The sequence below is a fragment of the Colobus angolensis genome, unplaced genomic scaffold (genome assembly GCF_000951035.1).
Source record: "Colobus angolensis palliatus isolate OR3802 unplaced genomic scaffold, Cang.pa_1.0 Scaffold282, whole genome shotgun sequence".
NCBI lineage: Eukaryota > Metazoa > Chordata > Mammalia > Primates > Cercopithecidae > Colobus > Colobus angolensis.
The window spans coordinates 712,409-723,988 of NW_012116066.1; the positions used below are offsets into that span (position 1 = coordinate 712,409).

The 11,580-nt window shown below is 42.8% G+C and overlaps 1 pseudogene; it reads right to left on the minus strand.

Annotated features, from left to right (window-relative positions):
• Positions 1 to 9,621: 9,621 nt before the first annotated feature.
• On the minus strand, positions 9,622 to 10,377 carry LOC105516471 (annotated as a pseudogene).
• Between the last annotated feature and the right edge of the window lie 1,203 nt (positions 10,378 to 11,580).

Here is an 11,580-nt window from a genome sequence, read left to right on the forward strand (position 1 = left end):
TCCGCCCGTCTCGGCCTCCCAAAGTGCTGGGATTACAGGCTTGAGCCACCGCGCCCGGCGGCACTTTGCTTTTTCACTGTAACTTTATTTTAGAAGTCACTCCACTTCAGTTTGTAGAGACTTTTCTCACTTTTTTTTTTTTTTTTTTTGCAGCCACATAGTATTCTATTGTATGGAGGTACCATAGCTTATTCAACTATAAACCTATGTATGGACATTTATATTATTTCCAATATTTTGCAATTATAAGCAATGTTGTGATGAATGACCTTGTGCATATGTATCTTTGGATTGTTAGGGGTTTATCTTCATCTACTGTGACACTTAAAAATCCTATTTATAGGCTGGGCATGGTGACTCGGCCTATGATCCCAGCACTTTGGGAGGCCAAGGTAGGAGGATCACTTGAGGCCAGGAGTTTGAGACCATCCTGGGCAACATAGTGAGATGTCGTCTTTACAAAAAATTTTAAAAATTAGCTGAGTGTGGTGGTGTGCACCTGTAGCCCTAGCTATTGTGCAGGCTGAGGTGGGAGACTCCCTTGATCCCAGGAGTTTGAGGCCCTAGTGAGCTATGCTCTCCAGCCTGAGTGACAGAGCAAGACCTCATCTCTAAAAAATAAAAATAAAATAAAATCCTATTTGTAATCACTGACCCACGGTGAGTTTAACAGAAAACAAAACAGAAAGAATGAAGCACAGGCCCAACTTCTAGTAAAAACAATACACATTTTTACCTATTTTGTTTACTAAGGAGTTGTCAACTTTTATAAACCATGTGCTGGTGTACCAGTAAAAAAAATGCATTGAAGTATATGAACCTTCAAGATACAAGGCCCTATCTTGCTGCTCTGGGTTGTGAAGTATGTCCCAAAATGGCAGTGGTCATTTGCAATGGGCAGATCAAGGAAACATGAGGTGTGCATGCTGGGTTATTGGCCGCATGAATGTTGAAATCACTGAGAATGGCAAGGGAAGTTGGAACAAAGAGGACAGAGAGACTGTGAGTGCAGAACTAAATTCTTCACAAATGAGAGTAGTGACTGGGAAGGTGATAGAAGACTGCCACCAGGAATGGGAGAGGATGATACAAGTGGATAGCATGAGCCAAGGAAGAGCTAGAGATTTCTCAGGAGGGAGGAGGAACGAAGATCAGAAAGTGGTCTTGGGGAGCAAGGAGAGCTGGAGCTCCACCTCCTGGCACTCCCTGAGGCATTTAGCTGTTGGGGGGATGAGAAAATAAACAACTTGCGCTTGAAAGGGGTCAGCAGACAGCCAAGGTTTCAATTACAGCAGGGATGGGGGAAGAATATCTTGAGAGATTTGAGGCTTTGGGATTTAACCCATCATAGATTTGGACTGCTAACCTTAACTAAAATCTCTCTCAGCCTAACCTGCTGATAAGGTCCAGCTGTTGGAGTGTGAAGTGTTCTTTCTAGGTCAGTTGGTATTTGTGGCAGCAATGAAAGGGGGTGCAGTGAGTCACTAGCCTTTTGCTACTGGGGCACTGGTGTTATCGGTAGAGGGTCTTGACTGCAAGTGTCCAGATTCTTGAAGTTTTGAACAAGTAACTGGACAAAATGCACAGCAAAGCAAGGAAAGAATGAAGCAACGAAAGAATGAAAGCAGGGATTTATTTAAAATGAAAGTGTACTCCACTCTGTGGGAGCGGCAGAGCAGCAGCTCAAGACCCCCGATACAGAAACTTCTTGGGTCCAAATAACCCCTAGAGAGTTCCCATTGGCCACTTGGTGTTCACCCCATGTAAATGAAGTGGTGGCCCACAATCAGAGGCTGAAGTGAAGTTACAAAGGTCATATTCCTATGCAAACATCTGATTGGTGCAACCAATCAGAGGCTAAAGTGAAGTTACAAAGTTACACTCCTTTGCCTTTTGCAACCAGTGAGAGGTACTTTCAATTTCCCATCTGCCATCCAGAAAAGGTGGGGATTTGGAAAGGGAGTAGCCTCTGGTCTTTTTGTTACTTAGGCATGGAAAATTAGGGTTTTCCTTTCAATTTAGTTCTAGGAAGTCAGCGTGAAATGGCCTTAGGGTCCATAACTCCAATCCCTATTCTGCCTCACTGGGAGTGGTTTTCAGTGTCTCTGCTGGGTGTTCTCCAAGGTTGACCTGAGGGCCTGGTTGGAGGGTCACGGGGTGGAGCTTCTCCTACCAGTGTGGCATGCATGGTTCTGGGGTTTAATGTCTGTCCCTAAACCACAGACTAGCCATATCTACCACAATATTGCCATCCTGTTGTTTTTGCATATAATTTGCATGAGATTTTGTTGCATTTAAAATATATCAAAGGAAAACGCTGACTGACTACTTAGCTAGACTTCACCAGACAGCAGTCCCTGCTGTTGACTTCTTAGCTCTGCAGATCCAGAAATTCAGCTTTATCAGGGTACCCTGCAGCAAGCAGGCTCAGAAGGCTGACTCTTAATAACTACCAGTCACTCAGTCACTCCTTGTTCTCCTTTGTTGGTTTTTCCTCATCTCCATGACCTCTAAAATATTCAAGTGCTCCAGGCTCACTCCTTGAGCTTTTTCTCCATTTAAACCGATTTCCATGCTGATGTCATCTAGTCTCATGGGTTTAAATGTCATCTATGTCCTGATGACTCCCAAATATATACTGTAGTGTTCCCTCATCTGAAGTTTCATGTTCCTCAGTTTCAGTTACCTGTGGTGAACTACAGTTTGCAAATATTAAATGGAAAATTCCAGAAATAAACAATTCGTAAGTTTTAAATTATACACCATTCTGAGTAGTGTGATGAAATCTTGCTTTGTCCTACCCAGGATGTGAATCATCCCTTTGTCCAGTGTACCCAAGTTGTCCATGATACCTGCCTGTTGGTCTGTTAGTAGCTCTCTCAGTTATCAGGTGGAAAAACAGTATATATGTTGGGTTCAATACTATCCATGTTTTCAGGCGTCCACTGGGGATCTTGGAATAGTTCTGCAGGTAAGAGAGGACTACTGTATCTCCAGTTTGGACTTCTCCCCGAACTCTGGATTCCCATGTCCAGATACCCCCTTAATAGCTCCACTTTTATATTTCATACACATCTCAATCATGAAGTGTCTCAAATGAGACCCCTGATCTACCCCATCAAATCTGTCCCTCCCTAACCTTCCCCATCTTGGCAAATGGAAACCTCATTTTTTTTTTTTTTTTTTTTGAGACACAGTCTTACTCTGTCACCCAGGTTGGAGTGCAGTTGTGCGATCTTGGCTCACTGCACACTCTGCCTCCTAGGCACAAGCAATTCTTGTGCCTCAGCCTCCTGAGTAGCTGGGACTACACGTGCGCGCCACCACGCCTGACAAATTTTTTTTGAGACACAGTCTTACTCTGTCACCCAGGTTGGAGTGCAGTTGTGCGATCTTGGCTCACTGCACACTCTGCCTCCTGGGCACAAGCAATTCTTGTGCCTCAGCCTCCTGAGTAGCTGGGACTACACGTGCGCGCCACCATGCCTGACAAATTTTTGTATTATTAGTAGAGACAGGGTTTCACCATGTTGACCAGGCTGGTCTCGAACTCCTGACCTCAGGTGATCCACCCACCTCAGCCTCCCAAATTGCTGGGATTACAGGCATGAGCCACCGCACCTGGCGGAAGCTTCATTCTTGTAGTCATGCTTGACACCCCTTTTTCTCTTTAAAAACTATCATCTGTCACCTGCACTATTGGGATTATCTCTTAATGGGTCTTTCTGCTTCACCATTGCCCTCTTACACTGTATTCTCAAATCTGCAATTAGAATGATTGATCCTTTTAATTTTTTTTTTTTAATCAAGACAGAGTCTTACTCTGTGGCCCAGGCTGGAGTGCAGTGGCATGATCTTGGCTCACTGCCACCTCCACCTCCTGAAAGCAATTCTCCTGCCTCAGCCTCCTGAGTATCTGGATTACAGGCACCTACCACCACGCCCAGCTAATTTTTGTATTTTTAGTAGAAACGGGATTACACCATGTTGGCCAGGCTGGTCTCGCACTCCTGACCTCGTGATCCTCCCACTTCGGCCCAAAGTGCTGGGATTACAGGCGTGAGCCACCGCATACGGCCAACTGATCATTTTAACATGAAAGTCAGATGGTGTCACTTCACTGTTCGGAACCCTCCGATGACTCTACAACTCAAAGTAAAATCCAAAATCCTAACATTGCTCTGCAAGGCCCTACACAATCTTTCCCTCATTCCCCCACTGTCCCCACATTATCTCTCTGACTCCTCACCACTACTCTCCCCTGCGTTCACTCCACTTCAGTCACACTGGCCTTTCTGCTGATCCATAAACAAGCCAGGCACTCCCTACCTCAGGCCTCTGCACTTGGTATCTCTTCTGCCTGGAATGTTTTTCCATAGCCATCTGAATGGCTACTTTCTTCACCTTCTTCAGAGATTTTCTCAAATGTCTTCTTCTCAGTGAGGCCTGAATACTCTGTTTAAAATTGTAACCCCCACCTTGGTACATCCTGTCCCCCTTCCCTGCTTTCTTGTTCTCTGTAGAATTTACCACTATCCATCTGACACACTGTATATTTTTCTTCAAAAACCTCTCTCTCTCTCTCTTTTTTTTTTTTTGAGATGGAGTCTTGCTCTGTTGCCCAGGCTGGAGTGCAGTGGCACGATCTTGGCTCACTGCAACATCTGCCTCCTGGGGTCAAGTGATTCTCTTGCCTCAGCCTCGTGAGTAGTTGGGATTACAGACATGCGCCTGTAACCACATCTGGCTAATTTTTTGTATTTTTAGTAGAAATGGGGTTTCACCATGTTGTCCAGGCTGGTCTCAAACTCCTGACCTCAAGTCATCCGCCCACCTCACCCTCCCAAAGTTCTGGGATTACAGGCATGATCCACCACTCTGGGCCAAAATCTGTCTCTCTTTAGCCTACTAAGATGTAAGCTCCATGAGGGCAGAGGTTTTATCTGGTATACTTCCATATTTTTGGCATTTAAAACTGTAGCCTACTAGGCACTCAATAAATATTTATTAAATATATGAATGAATGAATGAATGAATGAATGAATGATTCTACTCATAAGATACAGATATGTATGAACCAAAATGTCTGTTTATTAATTGACAGTGAGAACTATAACTGTTAAGCAGACCTGAATACTCACATGGGATATTCAGGGAACCCTCTTCGCTTTAGGGAAGTCTTAAGGGGCTATCACACTGCAATAAGAAGTTAGTATAAAACACAGCCTTAGAGCAAAGGGAAATATTAAAATACTCTTCATAGGTCGTTCTATTTTATTTTCTTTTTTTAAATGGACCTGACATTGTGAGCATATCTTCACAGGTAATTCTACCAATCCATCTTCACTTTAGGAATATTCCTTCCAATTAGAATTGTAATATTCATAGAAGCTGCTCTGGGATCACTCCTGCACAGGGCTCTTTGGCTTTCTTTTATCCAGTTTCTTTTTTTTTTTTTTTTTTTGAGATGGAGTTTTGTTCTTGTTGCCCAGGCTGGAGTGCGCTGGTGGGATCTTGGCTCACTGCAACCTCTGCCTCCTGGGTTCAAGTGATTCTCCTGTCTCAGTCTCCCGAGTAGCTGGGATTACAGGCGCCCACCACCATGCCCAGCTAATTTTTGTATTTTTCATAGAGACAGGGTTTTACCATGTTGGTCAGACTAGTTTCGAACTCCTGACCTCAGATGATCTGCCCGCCTTGGCCTCCCAAAGTAATGGGATTACAGGTGTGAGCCACCGCACCCGGCTGTTTTATCCAGTTTCTATGTAGCAGAAACACAGATAACTTTTAAGTTTTGCACTTGAGCAAATGGGTGGATGGTGATGTAATTAATTGAGATAGAGAAGGAATTTAAGGTTATTGATGACTTTATGTGAATAACTTAGACTGAAGGTGATGTGTCAGGATAAACTATAAAAAGCAGAAGCTTAGGTAAATCCAACTTTAGAGCTTGTTTCATGTTTTCAAACTGTTATATCAAAAGAAAAGTCTATTATGCCAGAGACTATCCACCAATATCTACATGCTCCCTTACATTTCCAGGCTTTCTTTTTGCCTAAGTGGAACCATGTGGTTTTGTTTTGGCGAGGGAACATGTGTAGGATTGATAACTGCCATTTCTAGGCCTGACCCATATAATACCCTTCATGATTTTTCATGCTATTAATAAATCTCTTTGCTGTTGTACAGCAGGAAGCAAAGGACTCTGAAATGGTGGAACACAATGCAAGGAACCTGTATCCTTGGGTTTCCCCTCAGAGGAAAACCACCCTGGACAGTTGCTCATACAGGAACCATTTCATGGGACTTTGTGTGAGTGAAAAATCAACCTTTGGTTAAGCCAATGAAATTTCAGTGTTTCTTTGTTACCGCAGCAGATTCTAGTCTACCTGACTGTCTCTGTTTGTGTTGGTATACAGAAATATCTGACTGGGTGCAGTGGCTCATGCTTGTAATCCCAGAACTTTGGGAGGCCAAGGCGGGCAGATCACTTGAGGCCAGGAGTTGGAGACCAGCCTGGCCAGCATAGTAAAACCCTGTCTCTACTAAAAATACAAAAAATTAGCCAGGTGTGTGCCTGTAGTCCCAGCTACTTGGGAGTCTGAGGCACAAGAATCACCTGAGCCCAGGAGGCAGAGGTTGCAGTGAGCCAAGATCATGCCACTGCACTCCAGCCTGGGTGACAGAGTCAGACTCTGTCTCAAAAACAAAAACAAAAACAAACAAAAAGACCAGCCTGGTCAACGTGGCGAAACCCCGTCTCTACTAAAAATACAAAAAATTGGCTGGATGTGGTAGTGCACACCTGTAGTCTCAGCTACTCGGGAGACTGAGGCACAAGAATCGCTTGAGTCTGGGAGGCAGTGGTTGATTGCAGTGAGTTGAGATTGTGCCACTGCACTCCAGCCTGGGTGACAGAGTGAGACTCTGTCAAACAAACAAACAAACAAACAAAAAAAAAAAAAGAGAGAAAGGAAAGAAAGAAAAAGAAATATCTGAGCTAATAAAGAAAAGAGGTTTGTTTGGCTCATGGTTCCATGGGCTGGAATGTTGGGCCTCTTGGTAAAAGCCTCAGGCTGCTTCCACTCATGGCAGAAGGCAAAGGGGAGCCAGTGTGTGCAGAGATCACATGGAGAGAGGAAGCAAAGGAGAGAAGGGGGAGGTATCAGTCCCTTTATAACAACCAGCTCTCATGAGAAGTAATAGAGTGAGAATTCACTCACCACTTCCCTCCCTAGGGCATTAATATATTCATGAGGGATCTGCCCCATTACCCAAAGATCTCCTAATAGGCCCCATCTCCAACACTGGGGGTCAAATTTCCACATGAGTTTTGGGGGAGCAAACATCCAAATGGTAGCACTAACTAACACGTCTACACACTGTTGACCACAAGAAAGCCCCCTCTACCTGAGCTACACATGAAGATTATGAGAAGCACTTAATGCTTGACAGTTATGTTAAAGTTTTTTTTTCCAGCTTTGTTATGAGCTTAGGGTAATGACCATATATAACTACTTTTGCTCAAGGAAGTCACTGACTTCCCTAAGGAAAATTCATCACTTGACTGAGTTTCAAGAAAAATCTTGTGTCTTTCTGGAACAAAAACCCTTAATCTGAATGATCGTAAGCATGATTAGGATTAACTTTACGCAGCCCAAATGTATGCTTATATGATAAGCTTCATCAGTGTTCTATCCTGCCAGATAAACTGAATGCAATGATTACAAAAACTGTAGCTGCAGCACACATGCCTTTTTTTTTTTGAAATGGAGTCTCGCTCTGTCCCCCAGGCTGGAGTGCAGTGGCATGATCTCGGCTCACTGCAACCTCCACCTCCCGGGTTCACGCCATTCTCCTGCCTCAGCCTCCGGAGTAGCTGGGACTACAGGCATGTGCCACCACGCCTGGCTAATTTTTTGTATTTTTAGTAGAGACGGGGTTTTCACCATGTTAGCCAGGATGGTCTCAATCTCCTGACCTTGTGATCCGCCTCCCTCGTCCTCCCAAAGTGCTGGGATTACAGACGTGAGCCACTGCGCCCGGCAGCACACATGCCTTGATGAAGATTGTGAGGCTGTGGTATTAAATGGTTTTCATTATCTGATTTTTCTAGTTGTGAATTAAACTGAAGAACTTGCTGAAAACATTTTGATCATAATGAAGAGACTCTTGAAATGCTTGATTAAGTGTATTCTAAAGAATTTCCCCAACGTGGATGGCAGTGGTGAGTGACTAATTGTGTCTATTTGGGTCTTCTAGGAAGCAGATGCTAATAAGGAGTTAGGAATGCAGGATGTTGATTGTGGCTAATACCTGTGAAAGATAAAAGGGCAGAGAGCAAGATTGGGTAGGAAAGGCATTCAAATTACGATGCATTATCTGACACATGTGAAAGGATAAGGAGTGGAAACACAATTGGGCAGAGTTGCCTTAGATTTTAAGGCAAATATGACAAAGTCTTGGTCTCAACCCAGTGGGGAGTTCTGGAGGAAAGACTGCCTCTTAAAAGAGTCTCACATTGGGCAGAAGTGGCCAGGCCCTAGAACTGCCACCTTTCTTATTTATTGACTGGAGGCTGCCCAGGGAAAGCATGGTTTTGTCAAGAATACTGCAGCCAGTCTTGGAAGGTCCTGCAACCTGAGGCTGTAAGCTAACTTCATTCCTCATAGTTCCATGGCAAAGTCTTTCTTGATGGGAGCTCTGAGCTATGCAGCTCCATGCTTGCCACAGTCCACCCTTGGTGTTGCCTGGATTAACTTCAGAGTTCCTGTTCAGAATTCCTGTGAACCTCTGTCTTCCTGAGGGAAGACTTAGAAGAGGAGGTTAGTGGGAAGAACTACAGCTCATCTTGCTGCAGTTGGTCTCAGGGCTGCCACTAGGTTTCATTTTCTTCCTTCTCTACAATCCATTCTATATTTGTACTGATTTTCTGCCTCCTTAGTCTATCCATTGTTGACAGAGGGGTGTTGAAATCTCCAATGATAATAGTAGATGTATCTAGTTCTTCTTGCAGTTCTATCAGTTTTTGTCTCATTTATTTTGACGCTTTGTTGTTAGGTGCATACATGTTTTAAAATTGTAGTTTTCTTGAGACTTGACCCCCATAATGCCCCATTTTATTTTATTATTTTTCAGAATTGTAAAATTTTATTTTCCACATGTCAACATTCTTATTAATACAGCTTGATTGAAAAAAATTCTGACCATAAGCATGTTGATTATTTCCCTTTGGAACTGGTGAAGTCAGAAAAATAAAATATTTATTTTGAATATATAGCATCCAAAATATTCACTTAATGTGGCCTTATCTGTTTATATTCAAAGGCTTTCTTCCCTCAAAATAAAGGTTCTAAGATAAATTCAAGATTCCTTTGAATGAAAAAAAGAAAACCAGCTGGGCACAGTGGCTGAGGCCTGTAATCCCAGCACTTTGGGAGGCCAATGTGAGCGTTTCACTCCCAGGAGTTCAAGACCAGCCTGGGCAACATAGGGAGACCCTGTCTCCACAAAATTTACAAAAAACTAGCCGGGTGTAGTGGCACGCTCCTGTGCTCCCAGCTACTCAGAAGGCTGGGGTGGAAAGATTGCTGGAGCCAGGGAGGTTGAGGCTGCAGTAAGCCAAGATTGCACCACTGCACTCCAGCCTGGGTGACAAAGTGAGACCCTGTCTCGAAAAACAAAATCAAAACCTTCTAAAACAGTGAGCTTACAAAATACAACAGACTGCTAGACACACTTAGTGGTAACGTGAAAGTATATTCACTGAAAAGAAAATTTGAAGCATGACCATAAACCTTTGTGAAAAACCATGATATGCCCTTTACTTCATTTGTTTTTAGCTATTTTATAAATACCAAGAGAAATTGGACACAGTTTATGATGAAACTTAGAAAAATTTCTTTTTCCATAAAATAAGCATGTAAGTCTTTCCCTTTGGCTTCTTCTTCCATTCCTCCTTCCCTGTGCTGAAGAGATATTGAGTTCTTCCAGATTTTTGCTTAGCTGGGTGGTTTCCAAACTCAATGGACTCTCCAGGTAGGTAGTTCCTGCACAGAGTTTTCCTGTCACTGGATCTATGACTTTTCCAACGTTGAAAACTATCTCAGCCTGTTCATGTTTCACATGCTTTGTTCGTGGAACAGGTAAAGCTTTGAGAAGCACAATATCCACAATTGTGCACTGCTGAAGGGCATTGTGAGCAAAGTAGGTTTTTCTCTTATTATAATGCTTTAATAAATAGGGATCCAGAACCAGCCTGGTCACTCTCACTTTAGCAGTCGTTTGCATTTTTGTCCAAGTCACCTTCCCCACAATCCATTTGGCATGGATGGATGAACGAACCATGGACATTATGTGGCTATGGTCACCTCCGCCACTACTGTGCAGCCACCTGACCTGTGGAGTGCCAGTTGCAGCATGATCCCCATTTTATTCTTGATGACATTCCTTGTTCTGAAACCTACTTTATCTGATAGAAATGTAACTACCCCAACTTTCTTTTGGTTAGTGTTTTTTTTTCTTTTTGTATATCTGTGGCTATCTTTTTACTTTATTTTTAATTTTTTTGTAGAGATGGAGTCTCGCTGTGTTGCCCAGGCTGGTCTCAAACTCATGGGCTCAAGCAATCCTCCCGCCTCAGGCTCTCAAAGAGCTGAGATTACAGCTGTGAGCCACCATACCTTTGACTTTTAATATGTCTCTGTCTTTATATTAAATGTGGGTTTCTTATAAACAGTATGTAATTGGGTCTTATTTTCTTATCCACTATGACAATCTCTGTCTTTTAATTGGTGCATTTAAACCATTCACATTTAAAGTGACTTTGATATAGTCAGACTAATATCTACCATTTTTATAACTATTTTCTTTCGTATATTTATTTAAATTGATACATATTAGATGTACATATTTTTGGGATACATGTGATAATTTGATGCATTTACATAATCGGATCAGGGTAATTGGAATATCCATCACCTTAAACATAAATCTTTTTGTTGAATTATTCTCCTCTAGCTATTTTCTTTTTTTATTGTTATTATTTTTATTATACTTTAAGTTCTAGGGTACAAGTGCACAACGTGCAGGTTTGTTACATATGTATACATGGGCCATGTTGGTGTGCTGCACCCATTAACTCATCATTTACGTTAGGTATATCTCCTAATGCTATCCCTCCCCCCTCCCCCCACCCCACAACCGGCCCCATTGTGTGATGTTCCCCTTCCTGTGACCAAGTGTTCTCATTGTTCAGTTCCCACCTATGAGTGAGAACATGCGCTGTTTGGTTTTCTGTTCTTGCGATAGTTTGCTGAGAATGATGGTTTCCAGCTGCATCCATGTCCCTACAAAGGACATGAACTCATCCTTTTTTATGGCTGCATAGTATTCCATGGTGTATATGCCACATTTTCTTAATCCAGTCTGTCATTGATGGACATTTGGGTTGTTTCCAAGTCTTTGCTATTGTGAATAGTGCCACAATAAACATACGTGTGCATATGTCTATAGCAGCATGATTTATAATCCTTTGGGTATATACCCAGTAATGGGATGGCTGGGTCAAATGGCATTTCT